This window comes from Mustela erminea, chromosome 2 (assembly GCF_009829155.1).
Source record: "Mustela erminea isolate mMusErm1 chromosome 2, mMusErm1.Pri, whole genome shotgun sequence".
NCBI classification, from domain to species: Eukaryota; Metazoa; Chordata; class Mammalia; order Carnivora; family Mustelidae; genus Mustela; species Mustela erminea.
Genome location: NC_045615.1, coordinates 61,518,294 through 61,537,534, shown reverse-complemented (window position 1 = coordinate 61,537,534; position 19,241 = coordinate 61,518,294). Strand labels below are relative to the sequence as shown.

Below are 19,241 nucleotides of genomic sequence, written 5' to 3'. Positions count from 1 at the left end.
ATTACCATGTTTCCTCAAATTCTTTCTTAAAATTTTACTAGGAAAATAGAAAGAGTATAAGCTTATAATGGCCAATTTTTGAATGTTTGCACCATGACATCATTAAATCAGTGTATTTATAGAAGTTAATGATAATTGATAAGGTTTTTGAAGAAGAGTGAAAGCAGAGTTATTCTGGCAAACATGATCTTGTAATGGCAAGGAAGTACCTCAGTACTATTAATAACGTGGAGTGAAGCTAGAATAAATTTTGTTCCATCACAATCCAAATGCTAAGTCCAAAGGGCAAGTCCCACTCATTCTTTCTGATTCAAAAACCACCTAAAAAGATGATGTCTAAAGTAAGCAGTAGATAGACGAATCTAGTCCTTGATAAGTTTTATTCTATATTTCACTTTAATATATTGGTTTTGTAGTTTCTGGAATCCTCTATAATTTGTCTTTTGTTGTACTGGCTTTCCATTTCAGCTTTGCTATAGATATCATGTTAGGATTTACTATTCCAGGTTTCATTTTGACCCACCATTATCCAAAAGAAATATCCTTTAATTTAAAAAATCTATATGTTGTCAACAAGAAAATATTGAGATTATTTGGATCAACTCAGCTTAGTAATAAGCAATTAAAATTCTATCCCAGACTCTGGCAAAGATTGTTTTTCTTATTTGAGGAGTTGGAACAAGGGATATTTGTTCACTTATAGAGAAGAAATTTAACAATATATAGGTATTTACTCCTTGACTTGTAAATGTGTATTTTCTTTCTGTTTATAAAATGAAAAATTTAGTAAATTTTGGTGTGACTCCATCTTACTAAAATAGAAAATAATTTTTTAGTTAACTCCAGTTCAATAAATTGGATAGATATACAAAATTATTTACATCTGAATTTCAGATCCAAATGTTTCCACCAACATTTAATTTTATAAATATATAATAATAATGCCTCGCACCATGGTTCATTGTGGTACATGTTGCATTTGAAAATATTTGAAAAATACAGAGTGCTTTTTAAATACTGATTGTAATTTTTTTCCCTATCATAAATAATGGCAATAATAATAGACTCCCAGACTTTGATCCTGTGAGGATACACTGCTTGAACTCATGGAACCACAGCCCAGTTATCTTAAGCATCATTACAGGCTGATACGATAAAATGCTGCCAGGTGAGTAGGGCTAACTGCACTTTCCCAGGTGAAATCCAATTTGCTTATTATCCTGCAAACCTAATCAGAAATTTGGATGCTACAAGGTGGAAACTATGTTGGAAGACCCCAGACATAGTAGAGAGAAATAATAAAATTTGAAAATTGCCATACAGAAACTTACTGCTTCTGAATGCATTCTTTCAGAAACTTGTATCTGTGAAATACATTCTTTTTTTTTTTTAAAGATATTTATTTCAATCTCAAGTAGGTGGAGAGGCAGGCAGAGAGAGAGAGAGGGGGAGGAAGCAGGCTCCCCACTAAGCAGAGAGCCCGATGCAGGGCTTGATCCCAGGACCCTGAGATTATGACCTGAGCCGAAGGCAGAGGTTTAACCCACTGAGCCATCCAGGTGCCCCTGTGAAATACATTCTTGTCGCATTAGAGAAATATTTGTAAAGATAGTAATAGATATGAAAAAATATTTTGCATTGGTACAATGCTTAATATATAGCAAAATGTTGGCTTACAATGAAATTTAATTCAAATAGTGCTGATTCTCTAACGTTGTCTGGGCATCTCGCCACAATCTGTCTCATTGTGACAGCACCAATACAGCTAATTAAATAACTTCTCATTAATTTTATCTGTGTAAACAATAATCTTTCACTGACTCTTCCATCTGTTTTGTATTAACTGTATCATTATATAATCATTCTGATGTTTTTTTTTTTTATAATTCCATAACCAAAAGACATATTTTAAGCTTTTCAGTTGCTTCATATTTAACTAACACTTGAAACTGCCTTTATTTCTTATGGTAGTTATTCTGGTGGATGTGCAGTAGTTTATGTTTTTAACTTATATTTCTATGATAACTAACAAAATAGAGCACCTTTTTATATGCTTATTTATCATTTGGATATCATTTTGTATGAAGTGTCTGGTGAGGAATTTTAACAATAGGAGATATTTATATCTTAGTGTGTAGAACTTTTTATACATTAAGAACATTAATTATACATTAAGAACAAAATTCCTTTGTCAGATGTATATCTCCTACTCTTTAGGATTTTTTTTCACTTTTTATTATCAGAACTTATTAACAATGCATCAGGTTTTGCAGTTTTACCTCTACTAATGGAGATTTGGCTACAATGTTTAAGAAATTTTTACCTATCTCAACATCGTGATCAACCATTTTTTCTCTAAAGGCATTAATGATTTTACTTATCAGATTTATATCTACTACTTATTAGAAATTATTTTTTCCATATGACTATCCAATTTACCCAACATTATTTATTGAATCCCGCAGTCTTAGATGAAGGCATATGTGCCTCATTTTTACACTCTCTTCTGTTCATTGGTATCTTTGTCTAGCATTTTGCCTTGTTTTTTCTTGATTATTTATATTTTGTATAGATTTTTTTCACGTTTGTGTGGCTACTGATTATCATTCTGAGCATGGCTGAAGTACAGGGACATTTCTGCCTGATATGAGATTCTTATAATGAACAATCTTTGGTTTGGGGCTTCCTAGAGACAGCTAAGACCTTCTTTAACGCTACACTAAGTCTGAAATTCTAACTCAATCAACCTCCCTCTCTCATTTCACGGATGTCAGAATCATCTCACCCACACCTGCTCTTAATCCTCCCTCTCTTACCACGTACAATTCCTGCAGCGCACACACACACACGCACACACACATATTGGCACCATATTTGGCAATATGTATATTGGCAACTTATTTCCGGAGAAATCAAACTGAGGGAGTTGATTATATAAAACTTGAAATTCATCCTTAATGTGATCCCAGTTCTTCCAATATTATAAATACCAGTACGTCTATCAATTATTAGCAAGACGGATTTTAAAGTGAATTTGGTGAATTCATTGCTGCTTATAAGCAACTGAAAATTAAATCTACTAATATTTTCAAGAAAAAAATCTCATTTGGAAATTAGTATCTGACCTCTTAGGGCTGGCCATATAGCCACTTGCAGGAGGTAATTCCAAATATAAGCCTCTATCTGAACACTTATTACGATTCCATCCTGCCTCAAAATAGTGTACATTTAAATAATTTGTTGGTGTTAACATAACTCATAGAAGGAAGAATTTTTACATACGTGTGGTAAATAAGGTAGGAAGTACTCCCAAATATTTTGGAAACTGTTGTTGCTTAGAAGGAGAAATTCTTGTACTTGTAGTGGAAATAATCTAAAGCAGCATTTCCCAAACAAAAAAAAATGTCAGCTTATGAACAAATAAGAACTTTTTTCATCAAAGATTAAATATACTAGAAGACATATAACTTAATTCTTCAAGCCTTGTAGCTTTCTTCTAAGGTCTTTGTAAATTTCAATCAATTGAATTTTATTGCACCTATTCATTGTCACCTTCTTTAACCATTGCAACCATTCTCTTATTAACAATGATCAGTGTAGTAAAAGCAAATACCATTAGGCTTTGCATTTTAAAGACTAAAAGTAAATTAAAAAAACAATCACTTGAAACTGTGCTTTTCTTAAATCCTTAGTTCTCTGGAAATCTTTATATTGTCATAGGGACTACCCCTAATGAAAATAACATTCCAGGAGCAATGAATCTGAGAAGGGAAGAAATATATTTTGGTATTTTTTGAAAATGTGATGTGTCTCTAAAAATCAAAGATTTAAACATATTCTTCCACTACAAATAAAAAAAAATGAGATACTCAGGGAGATCATGTAATTTCAGGGAGATCATGTAATCTTCAGAGATCTAGAACACTCAAAAAGTCATGAGATTGTGCCCCATATCAGCCTCCACAGTGAGCTTGGAGTCTGCTCAAGAATCTTTCCCCATCTCTCTACCTCTCCCCAACTCTCTCTCTCTCTCTAAAAATAAATAAATAAGTCTTAAAAAAGAATGTTCTTTCTCAGAGCATGGCCAAATCCATCTGCATCAGAACTCTTCTTAAATATGATAAGAAGAGAAAAATCTTCTGAAATAATTCTATATAAAATAGTGAGCCACATTAGTATTAACTTTTCAATTTACCCTGCTTTTTCACTCTATGTTTTATATGCTATGCTTTGTTTGTTTATTTTTTGTCTCCAGCCACTAGAATATAATTTCTATTGTGATAGGAAAACTGTTTTATTCCATTTTTTAAATTTCCAGCTCCAAAACAAAGTCTAGTACACTGTATGGAATCTCAGACATCTTAAAATATAAGTATCCAGTTTTGAGCTTAAAATAATAGTTGTCCCCAAGCAATTTGATGTCTTTTATAAGTGTGGAGTTGCACTGTTCTCCCAACCTTTTAAATTGAATTTTTGTAACTCTGTGTAAAGAGGGCCTGAGGCTGGAGGAAAATTTGAAAGAATAAGATATTGGAAGAAAACTTCTTAAGTGTTTCTAAAACTAAGTTTCAGTAACTCCGCTGGCCCATTTTTTTTTTTTTTATTTCCTTCTCAAAATCTGCCATTTTTGTCTGCATACACCAAACCTGTGCTGTCTTTGTGGTTCTGTCTGTAAGTATACATCTTTTCCACTATTTTTTTCTCTTCAATATTCCCAGATGCTTCTTGCTCCTTCCCTGCACTCATAGCCCTGTTCTTATTTATATTTTACAGAAATAGGCATGACTCTTCCATGAATGGCAGATGCCATTCATTTCATTATTATATGTTTGTTTTAACCTGTTACATCCTTTACCCTGGGAATCAAAAGAAAGGACCGTGCTCACTTTGGAAGCACATACACTAAAATTGGAATGATACAGAGAAGATTAGCACATTCTCTGTGCAAGTAGGACATGTAAGTTTGTGACACATTCCGTACTTTCAAACAAGCATATGAAAAGATGTTCAACATCATATCTCATTAAAGAATTGCAAATTAAAACAACAATGTTTGTTTCAACTACACGTACATTAAAATTACTAAAATCTAAAACACTGACATCAATGCTGACCTGGATGTGGAGTAACAGAGAAAATACAACATTCATGCTGGTGGGAATGCAAAATGGTACAACTACTTTGGAAGACTGTTTAGCAGTTTTTAACAAAAATAAATATATTCCTACCATATGATCCAGCAATCACACTCATTGGAATTTACCTAAATGAGTAGAAAACTTATTTCCACACAAAAACCTGAGCATGGATGTTTACAGTAGTTCCATTTATAATTTCCAAAACTTGGAAACAACCGAGATATCCTTCAGTAAGTGAATGGGTAAATAAACGGTGGTCCATCTAGACAATGGACTATCATTCAGTACTAAAAAGAAATGAGTTGTCAAAAAATGAAGAGGTTTGGAAGAATATTTTACTAAGTGAAAGAAGACAATCTGAGAAGGCTATATACTACATATCAACTATATGGAATTCTGGAAAGGCAAAACTATGGAGAGAGTAAAATATCAGTGGGTGTCAGCGTATAATGAGAGGAAAGGATAATAGGTGGAACAGAGGATTTAGGGCAATGAAACTACTATTTATATTACTACAATGTTTGATACATGTCATTATACATTTATCAAAATCCATAAAACATATAACACCAAGAGTGAACCCTACTGTAAACAATGGAATTTGAGTGATAATGACACATTAGTGTTGGTTTATTGCTTGTAAGCAAATATTTAGCTCTCTGGTATGGGGTGTTGATGGTGGGGTAGGCTGAGTGTGTAGGGCAAGGAGGTATATAGGAATCCTGTGCTTTCCACTCAGTGTTGCTGTTAAAACTTCTCTGAAAATCAAGTCTTTATTTTTTTTTTTTTAAAGAAAGTACAGAGAAAGAAATTTCCTTTTTAAAATTTTTTTAGGTATTTATTTTTTATTATGTTCGGTTAGCCAACATATAGTGCATCCTGAGTTTTTGATGTAGTGTTCAACAATTCATTAGTTGTATATAACACCCAGTACTCTTCACAACACATGTCCATGTTAATACTCATCATCCAGTTACCTGGCCCCCCCAACCCCCTTCCTTCTGTAACTCTCAATTTGTTTTCCTGATTCCAGAGTCTCTCAGGGTTTGTCTACTTCTCTGATTTCTTCCCATTCAGTTTTTCCTCCCCTCCCTGCCATCCTCCATGCTATTCCTTATATTCCACATATGAGTGAAACCACATGATAATTGTCTTTCTCTGCTTGACTTATTTCACTTAGGATAATCCCCTCCTTTTGGACTTGAACCAAACACAATTTGGTAATGGCCCCTTTAAATAATTGCTTTGTCTAAAGAAACCCCAGGTTTATTTAACTTAAGGTAGTCTGTGATTAAAATAGATGAAGTATATTTTTAAAGGAATAATTTGTGTATTTATCATAACTAGACAGATAACCGAGACTAAACAAATGTGCAGTCATTATCCCAGCAATCAGACTACAAAAATAAATAAAAGGCATCCAAATAGGAGTGTCTGGGCCTCCGTCACTAAGCATCTGCCTTCAGCTCAGGTCATGATCCCAGGGTGCTGGGATCCCAGGTTCCCTGTTTGGGGGGGAGCCTGCTTCTCCCTCTTCCTCTGCCTGCCACTCCCCCTGCTTGTGCTCTCTCTTTATCTCTGTCAAATAAATAAATAAAATCTTTTTAAAAAGGCATTTAAATCAGCTAGGAAGAACTCAAACTTTCTGCAGATGACATGATACTGTATGTAGAAAACCCAAAAAACTCTACCAAAAAATTGCTAGAACTGATACAGGAATTCAGCAAAACTGCAGGATATAAAATCAATGCACAGAAGTTTGTTGCATATCTGTACACCAATAATTAATTAATGAAAAATAATTAAGCAGTTAAGTAATTAAGTAATGGAAAGAAAATTCAAGGAACCAATCCCATTTGCAACTGTACCAAAAATCATAGGATACCTAGGAATAAACCTAGCCAGAGAGGTAAAAGACCTCTATCCTGAAAACTATGGAACACTAATGAAAGAAATTGAGGATGACATAAAGAAATGGAAAAACATTCCATGCTCATGGATTGGAAGAAAAATATTGTTAAAATGTCTGTACTACCCAAAGCAATCTATACATTCAATGCAATCTCATCAAAATAACACCAGCATTTTTCACAGACCTACAACAAACATTTCTAAAATTTCTATAGAACCACAAAAGACTCCAAATAGCCAAAGCCATCCTGAAAAAGAAAAGCAAAGCTGGAGGTATCATAATTCTAGAATTAAAGCTGTATTTCAATGCTGGAATCATCAAGACAATATGGCACTGCAACAAAAACAGACACATAGATCAATGGAACAGAATAGAGCCCAGAAAGGTACTTCAACTATATTGTTAATTAATCTTTGACAAAGGGGGAAAGAATATCCAATTGAAAAAAAAAAAAACAGTCTCTTCAACAAATGTTGTTGGGAGAATTTGGCAGCAATATGAAGAAGAATAAAACTGGGATGAAATTTTCTTACACCATAAATAAAAATAAATTCAAAATGGATGAAAGATCTAAATGTGAGACAGGAATACATTAAAACCCTAAAGGAGAACACAGGCAAATATCTCTTTGACCTCAGCCACAGCAACTTCTTGATAAACACAATTCCAAAGACAACGAAAGCAAAAGCAAACATACACTCTTGGGACTTCACCAAGATAAAAAGTTTCTGCACAGTGAAAGAAACAATAAAACTAAAAGGCAACTACAGAATGGGAAAAGATATTTGCAAATGACATATCAAATAAAAGGCTAGAATCAAAAATGTATAAAGAGCTTATCCAATTCAACAGCTCAAAAATAAAAAAATCCAGTTAAGAAATGGGCAAAAGACATGAACAGACATTTCTTCAAAGAAGACATACAATGGCTAACAGGAACATGAAAAAATGTTCACCATCAGTCATAATTAGAGAAATATAAATCAAAACCATGATGAGATAACCTCACATCAGTCAGAATAGCTAAAACTAACAACACAAGAAACAATAGATATTGATGAGTATGTGGCAAAAAGGGAAACCTCTTATACTGTTGGTGGGAATAAACTGGTGCAGCCACTCTGGCAAATAGTATGGAGGTTCCTCAAAAAGTTAAAAATGGAAATACCCTGTGACCTAACAATTGCACCCCTATGTATTTATCCAAAACATAGAAAAATGGTGATTCTAAGGGGCACATACACCCAATGATTATAACAGCATTATCAAGAAGAGCCAGATTATGGAAAGCCAAGGGGCACATACACCCAATGTTTATAGCAGCATTATAAAAAAGAGTCAGATTATGGAAAGAGCCCAAATATCCATCTACTGATGAATGGGTAAAGAATGAATCATTAAATACTACATCAAAAACTAAGGATGTCCTATATGTTGGCTAACTGAAAATAATAATTTAAAAAAGAAGTTATATATATACATATATATAGATAGATAGATAATGGAATTATAATTAATCATGAAAAAGAATGAAATTTGCCATTTAGAATGACATGGATGGAATTAGAGAGTATTATGCTAAGCAAAATAAGTCAGAGAAAGACAAATACCATATTATTTCAATCCCATGTAGAATATAAGGAACAAAATGTATGAACAGAGGGAAAAAAAGAGAGATAAGCAAACCAAGAAACCAACCTTTAGCTATAAAGAACAAATTGATGGTTACTGGAAAGAAAGTGGGTGGGGGGATGGAGATTAAGGAGGGTACTTGTGATGAGCACTGGTCTATGGAAGTGTTGAAGCACTATATTGTATACCTGAAACTAATATAACACTGTATGTTAACTAAATGAAATTTAAATAAAAACTTAAGAAAAAAAGCTTTAAAAAATAAAATAAATAATCAAACATGTAGTTAACCAGAATGTGGAAGAAAGACTGGCAGTTTCTTATAAAACTAAATGTAGATTTACCATAAAATCCAGCAACCACACTCAGGTGTTTACCCAAGTGTCTTAATCCATCTGGGCAGCTATAGATTGTCCAGCTTATAAGCAACAAATATTTATTTCTTGTAAGTCAGGAACCTGGAAGATGAGGGTACCAGTGTGATCAGGTTCTGATGAAGGTCTTCTTCTGTGTTACAGATTTCCAACTTCTCAGTATGTCCCCACATGGTGAGAGAGGCTAAGGAGCAATGTGGGATTACTTTTATAAAAGTGTTAATTCCTTTCATTCTCTCATGATCTAGTCACCTCCCAGAAGTTCCATCTTTTAATATCATCACATTAACCTTTAAGGTTCCAACATATAAGTCTGGGGAAAATACAAACATTCAGACCCTAGTACCCAAGTGTTGAAAACTTATATCCACACAGAAACTTGCACATGACCATTTATAATAGCTTTATTCATAAAGCTTCTAAAAAACTAGAAGCAAAGAAGATGTCCTTCAATAAGTGAATGGATAAGCAAACTGTAGTACATCCACACAAAAGAATATTATTCAGGGACAAAGAGAAATGAAATATCAAACCATGAAAAGACATGGAAGGATCTTAAATGCATATTGCTAAATGAAAGAAGTCAGTTTGAAATGACTGTATATACTGAGTGATTCCAATTACATGACATTCTGGAAAAGGCAAAAGTATAGTGATAATAAAAAAGATCAGTGTTTTCCAGGGGCTTGGGAGAAAGGGATGAAAATTGAGTACATGAAGTATAGTTGTGTGTTTTTGTTTTGTTTTTTTTAGGATGATAAAACTATTCTGTGTTACATAATTTTGGATAGATAAAGTTATGATTTTGTCAAAACCCATAGAAACTTAAAGCACAAAGAGTAAAGCTTAATGTATGAAAGTTTTAAAAATATCATTTAGAATGTTAGGTTTCAGGATGGGATGAATTCTTTGTTGACAAGAGAATCGAACTATTTTATTAATGTATGAACTTCACTGAAAGGGGTGGGGTAAAATGTTGCTAATCTAAGTAATTTTGGAAATAAATAGATTTGGTAGAGATTAAAGGCAAAGGAAATGATATAAAGCACTGTACTCTAGTTTATGAAGTTATTTCCCAAGGGGATCCAGGTTAATAGTTATGGTGCCACTATTCATGAATACTGGAATTGAGCAATTAAGTAAATAAATGTCAAGCAGTTGAAAGGAGGTTTCTCACTGGTAAAGAGTGGGTGTACAGATAAGCAGGGTTAGAAGGTTCGAATAATCTACATGGTAATAGATTAGAATTAGGGAAATCAATATGAGCTCCTGATTACCTTAATCTAGATAAATGGTTAAACAGACACAGAGATTTGTATATACATATATAGTTCCTTCCTCTGTCAACTGAGAAGGCCTAGAAACAACAATATTCCAGTAGCAACAAACATAGATACTGGTTTCTAGTAACATTTTCTAAGGAAAGGAAACAGGGTGAAACATACTGTGGAAAATTTGCATCTGCCACCACTAAGTTTGACATAGATTCTGTGAACCAAATACTTTATAAGTAATCAATGTATAGTATTTTATTGTCATTCATAATTAAAAGTGAAAATTCCACTCAATGTATAAACTAGAGTAATAGATTTTAATGCAACAGAGTACATACAAAAAGTTAATTTATATTTTTTCAGATTACACATTTTAACTTATCTTTCATAATTACCAGTTGTCAATTTTTGTATAGAATCAAAGAATAATATTTATAATTATCTGAAAAGGATATCAAAATGCAAGTATCTTCTATGCTTTCCATTTACATAACTAAATGAGGTGAAGTTTCCTTCACATATCATTCCTATATTTCAAACCAACACAATATATTGCAAGAGTTTAGAATGTAGAAACATTCTAAGAATGTTATAAGATATAAGATATATGATTTTATTTCATTAAGCCAGATGTTGAATTGTTTGTAAAATGTAAAACAAGGGTGCTTTTCTTATTCCATTTATTTTTATTTTAGAAAATACAGTTACTTTTCATAAAAATGTGTTATATATCAACATGTGAAACACATTAAAACACAGCCACTTTCATATTTTCAAAATATCTATTTAATGTTTGAGAAAGCAACTGATTTCTGTGCATTGATTTTACATCCTGTAACATTACTGAATTGCTACATGAGTTCTAGTAATTTGGGGGTGGAGACTTTTGAGTTTTCCATATAAAGTACCATGTCATCTGAGAAGAGAGAGAATTTAGACTTTTTCTTTGCCAGTTTGAATATATTTTATTTATTTTTGTTGTCTGATTGCTGTTACTAGGACTTCTAGTATTATGTTGAACAACGGTGGTGAGAGTGGGCATCCTCGTTGTGTTCCTGATCTCAGTGGGTAGGCTCTCAGCTTTTCCCCATTGAGGATGATATTTTCCATGGGTTTTTCATAGATGGATTTTATGAAGTTGAGGAATGTTCCCTCTATCCTTATACTCTGAAGAGTTTTAATCAGGAATGGATGCTGTATCTTGTCAAATGCTTTTTCTGCATCAATTGAGAGGACCATGTTTTTCTTGTCTCTTCTCTTATTTATGAATTCTATCACATTGATTGATTTGTGAATGTTGAACCATCCTTGCATCCCAGGGATAAATCCCACCTGGTGATAGTGGATAATTTTTTTAATGTATTGTTGGATCCTATTAGCTAGGATCTTGTTGAGAATCTCGGCATCCATATCATGAGGGATATTGGTCTGAAATTCTCCTTTTTGGTGGGGTCTTTCCCTGGTTTGGGGACCAAGGTAATGCTGGCTTCATAGAAAGAGTCTGGAAGTTTTCCTTCTGTTTCTACTTTTTGAGACAGATTCAGGAGAATAGGTATTTAGAAGGGGAGGTGAACCATGAGAGACTATGGACTCTGAAAAACAATCTGAGGGTTTTGAAGGTGTGGGGGGTGGGAGGTTGGGGTACCAGGTGGTGGGTATTATAGAGGGCACAGATTGCATGGAGCACTAGGTGTGGTGCAAAAATACTGTTATGCTGGAAAAAAAATAAATTAAGAAAAAAAAGGAGAATAGGTATTATTTCTTCTTTGAGTGCTCGGTAGAATTCCCCAGGGAATACGTCAGGTCCTGGACTCTTATTTTTGGGGAGGGAAATTAGAGGATTGATTCCATTTACAATGGCACCAAAAACTATAAGATACCTTGGAATAAACCTAACCAAAGAGGTAAAGGATCTATAGTCAAAGAACTACAGAACAGTCATGAAAGAAATTGAAGAAGGTACAAAAAGATGGGAAAACATCTATTCTCATGGTTCTGAGGAATAAACATTGTTAAAATGTTTATACCGCCCAGAGCAATCTATACTTTCAATGCCATCCTGATCAAAATAGCATTGTCATTTTTCAAAGTGCTGGAACAAACAATCCTAAAATTTGTATGGAACCAGGAAAGACCCTGAATTTCCAAGGAAATATTGAAAAAGAAAAACAAAACTAGGGAAATCATGTTGCCTGATTTCAAGCTTAATTACAAAGCTGTGATCACCAGGACACCATGATACTGGTGCAAAAACAGACACATAGACCAATGGAACAGAGTAGAGAGTCCAGATATGGACCCTCAATTCTATGGCTAAATAATCTCTGACAAAGCAGGAAAAAATACACAGTGGAAAAAAGACAGTCTCTTCAGTAAATCATATTGGAAAACTTGGACAGCTATGTATAGAAGAATGAAACTTGACCATTCTCTTACACCATATACAAAGAAAACTCAAAATGGATGAAAGACCTCAATGTGGGACAGGAATCCATCAAAATCCTAGAGAAGCACTTAGGTGGTAACCTCTTTGACATTGGCTCAGAAACTTCTTTCAAGATGCATTTCCAAAGCAAAAATAAACTTTTGGGACTTCATCAAGATAAAAGGCTTCTGCACAGCAAAGGAAACAGTCAACAAAACAAAGAAGCAACCCATGGAATGGGAGAACGACACTACAGACAAAGAGCTAATATCCAATATCTATAAAGAACTTCTCACACTCAATACCCAAAAAACAAATAATCAGTCAAAAAATGGGCAGAAGACATGAACAGACACTTCTCTAATGAAGACATACAAATGGCAAGCAGACACATGAAAAAATGTTCATCATCTTTAGCCATCAGGAAAATTAAAATCAAAACCACATTGAGATACCACCTTATACCAGTTAAAATGGCCAAAATTAATAAGGCAAGAAACAACAAATATTGGAGAGGATGTGGAGAAAGGGGAACCCTCTTACACTGTTGGTGAGAATGCAATTTGGTGCAGCCACTTCGGAAAACTGTATGGAGGTTCCTCAAAAATTTAAAAATAGAGCTACCCTATAACCCTGCAATTGCACTACAGGGCATTTACCCCAAAGATACAGATGCAGTGAAAAGAATGGCCATATATAACCCAATGTTCATAGTCGCAATGTCCACAAGAGCCAAACTGTGGAAAGAGCTGAGACGCCCTTCAACAGATGAATAGATAAAGAAGATGTGGTCCACATATTCAATGGGATATTACTCAGCCATCAGAAATTATGAATACCCTACTTTTACATCAACATGGAAGGAACTGGAGGAGATTAAGCTGAGTGAAGTAAGTCAAGCAGAGAGAGTCAATTATCACCTGGTTTCACTTACTTGTGGAACATAAGGAATAACTTGGAGGACATTAGGAGAAGGAAATGAAAAGTGAAGGGCAGTGGGAATTGGAGGGAGAAATAAACCATGAGAGACTGTGGACTCAGAGAAACAAACTGAGGGTTTTAGAGGGGAGGGAGTAGGGGGATGGGTGAGCCTGGTGGTGGGCACATATTACATGGAGCACTGGGTGTTATACGTAAACAATGAATCTTGGAACACTACATCAAAAACTATTGAGGGTATTCAAATGTAGTTTTCTGATTTCAGGGTTTTGTTCTTAACTAAGGAATTAGTGTATAAATGGAGCTATTGTCAGTACTTTACTTTTCATGATACTTTTATTAGGCTTTTCACAAAATTTGTAAGATGTAAGAAATATTTCACCTATTTTTCCAGTAAATACACACATACCTTCACCTGACAGTTGATAACTGATGCACACCAGGTAGTTCAGCAGCTTTTCTTTACTAGAAGAGCAAGTAGCATGTTATTAGATAAAAGCATAGCAATAGTTCCCACTGGGAAAGAGTTGGTACTTAAGGCTGATGTTTCTTCCCAGATGTACACTGCACTATAAGGAACACTTATGAGTTTCTAAGACAAGAAAATATGTTCCACATAGAGGAATTTATTATTTTTACTTTCATAAAACAAAACGTGAAAAATCTAGAGGAAATAATGTTTAGAATGCTTAGCATATTCATAATAAAGTAATGTGACTTTCACGAATGAGAAATGATGTAAATTTAAGAATCTTCAAATAATTTTCATCAAAATGCTTTTAAGCCCCCAAAATATTTTATTCTACTCAAATTTGATCACATTATTGTAGTCAGCTATTGATGAATGAGCATGTGATTCAAAGAGAAAGGTCTAGTTCCATTGGACTGTTATTAATTAGTTTGATTTGGCTAAACAGTGTCACCATCAACAAAATTAATGGCAATTGAGAGGAAAAAATGAGCAGATGGGTGGTTACCATATGCTCATGCCACACTCATAATTGATAATAATTAAGTAATTATGGGTGGAAGAAAATGTTCATTCAAATGTCTATGGCATTTGAAATGCCTGTTTATAAAACCGTGTCATTTATAATGGATACTGTTCCACTTGACCTCAGAATTAGCAAGAAATACTGAGGGTAAAGGAAAGAAATCATTACAGTGTTTTTTAACCCAAATTCATGCACTGACCAAATTTATTACATTTTTAATAAGGAATTAATAAACATAAATTTACCTCTATTTTCTTATTTTTTTGATACCAAGACAAAAAGGTATGCTCATTTCATGGGGTGTTAACTATTGAGATGGCTGTGGATGGTGATGAATGTGCTATTAGCACGTCTTGGAAAATGGCTTGACTACTTCAGGTCCTCAGTCTTCAGTTGCTTGTTCTGACAGGAAAGCTAAGAACATTAGGTCTGGTTTCAAAACATCATTCACAGTGTATGAACAACAGTATTCTGACCCCCCAAATGTTGTCTTTTCATGTTGCTTTTTCCCCAGCCTCCTCTTGATTTTTTCACTGGAAACAGATGCCTTTATTGCTCATCAATTCTCCTAAGAACTTTACCTTTAATGAGAAGATTGTTTCCTTTCTATTTACTATCCTAGAGGTCAATGATTAGAAATATAAGCTTTCTTTTTATTGTCTCAACTAGTTTGCTTCTTTTAGTGATAAAAGAAAGAAGCCAACTAGTAACACTAAAATTGCAATGATCTTTAAAATGTTATTTTAACTGTCATTTTACTTTCTTTCATAATACCCACCTTGTGTAAACAAACTTGACATTGATCCTCCTCAACCTTTTTTACAGTCAGAAAATGAATTAGGCTAGAATTCAGAGAAATTCCTGCTCAGATACAATATTGATTCCTCACACTCAAAGTGAATTTCTAGTACTGGATAAAATTCAATTAAACACCTAGTATCAAAGAATAGCAATGTTTATTCTCATTAAAGTAGGTAAGTAAACTACATTTCTAATACCACAAGATGTGTCTTTGAGGCATAAAAAAACAATTAGCCTTTCTCACCTGAATTTCATTAAAGATTCTGAAATGCTATGACAGGTAATCTACTATCCAATAAACAAGTTAAAGAAAATATTTCCTATATTTGTTTGTTAGGGTTGCCATAATAAAGTACTACAGACTGGATGGTTTAAATAACATAAATTTATTTTATCACATTTGTGGAAGATAAATGTTCTAGATTTAGGTGTCAGTCAAGCTTCTCTCCTCAGCTTATAGATAACTAGCTGATTTTGTCTTCACATGGTCTTTGCTCTGTCTTTGGGTACAAATTTCCTCTTCTTATAAGGACACCAAGCGCATTGAATTAGGGCTCATCCTAATGACTCCATTCTAACTTGATATCTCCTTAAAGATCTTATCACCAAACACAGTCACATCCTGAGGTATTGTAGTTTAGGACTTTAGCATATGTAGCATTCCATAGCATATCAGTTTTAGGGAGACACAATTCAGCCCATAATATAAACTATAAGATTAAAACATTTAGGTAGGTAGTTTTTCCTTTAAAATATTCTTATCTATAATTATATTCAGACACAGGCAATAAATAGTGATCTCGTTCAGCTGAGCTGTCACTTGGATGCGAATATGAATACTCATGGATAACTATTTCACAGAATGTACGCACATTTGAGGAAGTGAGCTCATTCATGCTAGCATATTAATGCTCCATGTTACAGTGTTACTGTTCATTCTCAGAGCTTCCCCCTATAGTTGCCTGACCTGCATCCTATATGGTGGATGAGGGTCAGTAAACGGCTTGCTTCTTGAGATACACCTGACTCACTGAGGCTGCTCACCTTATTTAGTTACTACAACTTGGGCTTTTTCAGTTTAGCTAGATGACAGCAAATTTAAAAATATAACTCTTTGAGAGACAAAAACAAAAGCTCAATACTTGCTTGATTCTTATACATTAATTTTTTTCTGTCAGGTTTTCCCAAATCTAAGATCCAGTGAAAACTCTTCTTTTTAAGTAATATGTTGACCAGGAATGGACATGTTAAGTATCAAAATAAGCATTCTTTATGTCTTATTTTATTTAAAAACATAATAATTCAATGTAGTATTTTATATTAATATTTCCATTTCATCTAATAAGAATCTGAAACTTAGAGAGCTTAAATAATTTTCCAAAGATTAACAAAAAGTAGTAAGTATAAAATGTGATTTCAAACCCAGGTAACCTGACTCTGCAACCATTTTCTGAAGCTCCACACACTACTGTTTTCATTAGGAATTAAAACCTCATTATAGTTCAAGGAGAAGAAAGCAATCATTCTTAAGTATGATCTCAGTTGAAGATTTTCATTATATGTCCTTTTTCAGGCTGAGGAAGGTCAATTTTATTCCTACCTTGCTGAAAGTTTTTTCATAAATGTTCTATTGAATTTTGTCAAATGTTTCTTTTCTATTAAAATAATTATACACTTTTTTCTTCTTTCTTCTTTGATATGGTAGATTGTATCGATCGGTTTGCAATCGGTTTGCTGAGTGACCTTGCATTCCTGGGGTAGATGCCACTACCAAAATGCATTATCAATTTGATGATTATCATTTTATCCTTGCATTCAAGGACAAACTTTTCATAAGCTTTTATGTCTATGTTCATGAGGAATAGTGAGCTATATCACTTTTTTTTCATGTTATGTTTTATCTGGTTTTGGTATATGAATTAATGTTGGCCTTATAAAATGAGTGAGAAAATGTTTTTTTCTTTTTCTCTGAAGGACTTTACATAGTTTCTTTCTTAAATATCTAATAGAATTTATCAATCATGGCACTTGACCCTGGAAATTACTAGACCACCTTCTCTCTCAGCCTCTGCATTTAGTTTAATGTATATTCATTATTCTTGCTTACAGGTTTTAAATCTAATTAATTCAGGATACTAGTAGTTAAACCTATGTTAACCAAAGTTTAGTTTCTTCCTTTAAAACTACAGGGAATTTATATCTAAACAAAATATCACTAGATAATATTTAGTGAAATTATTATGTATTGAACACATTATCATGCTTCACATGAATGATCTAATTTAATTATTAAATTTACCAAATTAAAAACTCGAACAAAACTATTACATACTAAGAAATAGGCTCATTTTTTTCAACATAGTGTTCATGACTCTTAATGTACTTTAGACTGTGAACATACAAATTTATATCTTCATGCTAAATCATTTAGGGAATTTCAACAACATCAGAGAATACTATTTGCAAGAATAGAAATCTTCCTCTAGCAATGTGTATGCTATTTAAGCTAAAAAGTGGCATTTTATCATCTTTTGATATTCTCAATTTAAATATTCTTACATCAATTAACTCTGAAATAATAAAATTACCATATAGATGATACTCAGTTTTTCTTATTATTTTAGGTTTGTAAAAGTAAGTCTATTCTACATCATTCTTTAGCAGGGAAATGAAAATGAAACTACAATTAGAGGGGTGCCTGGGTGGCTCAGTGGGGTAAGCCTCTGCCTTCGGCTCAGGTTATGATCTCAAGGTCCTGGAATGGAGCCCCGCATGGGGCTCTCTACTCAGCAGGGAGCCTGCTTCCTCCTCCCCTTCTGCCTGCCTCACTGCCTACTTGTGATCTCTCTCTCTCTGTCAAATAAGTAAATAAAATCTTTATTTAAAAAAGAAACAACAATTAGATACTACCACACAATTATTAAAATAATAATTGCCAAAATCCAGAATAACAATACTCTTAGTCACTGCTTATTCACTCTTAACCACAGTTATTTCATGGTTTCTTATAAAAGCAAACACAATCCTACTATATAACCCAGAAATTATGCTCCTTAGTATTTACCCAAGAGAGTTAAAAACATGTCCACTCAAAAATCTGCACATGGATGTTTACAGCAGTTTTATTTATGACCGGCAAAACTTGGAAGCAATCAAGATGTCCTTTATTAGGTGCATGGGTAAATAAGCTGTGGTACCTCCAGACAATGGAATTTTTTTTTTAAGATTTTATTTATTTATTTGACAGAGAGAGATCACAAGTAGGCAGAGAGGCAGGCAGAGAGAGAGAGAGGAGGAAGCAGGCTCCCTGCTGAGCAGAGAGCCTGATGCCGGACTTGATCCCAGGACCCTGAGATCATGACCTGAGCCGAAGGCAGCAGCTTAACCCACTGAGCCACCCAGCTGCCCCTAGACAATGGAATATTACTTAGTGCTAAAAGAAATGGGTTATTGAGGGAAAAGACATAGGGGATATTAGCAGGTAAAAGTAGATAGTCCTGACTACAAATACTAAGCTGGACTTAAGTTTTAAAAGTTTAAGCATTCAAAGAAGGAATTATGATAGATTAACAGAGCCAGAAAATATTGGAAAGAGAGTTTAGATCCCAGATAACTTTGTTCCTTTCAACCAGGGAAAAAAGAATAAGGAATAATGATATTCATTATATTGAGGACTTAGCCTATAAAAACTTACCTCCAGGTGAAGTGGATTTGGGTACCAATTATGGCTGAGCATGAAGTTCCTCAGTAG

At 33.8% G+C, this 19,241-nt stretch overlaps 1 non-coding gene across 1 annotated transcript; it reads left to right on the top strand.

Annotated features, from left to right (window-relative positions):
• Positions 1-4,878: 4,878 nt before the first annotated feature.
• On the top strand, positions 4,879-4,985 carry LOC116585407. The gene has a single exon (XR_004283605.1). It is a non-coding gene; the product is annotated as a U6 spliceosomal RNA (small nuclear RNA).
• Positions 4,986-19,241: the final 14,256 nt, after the last annotated feature.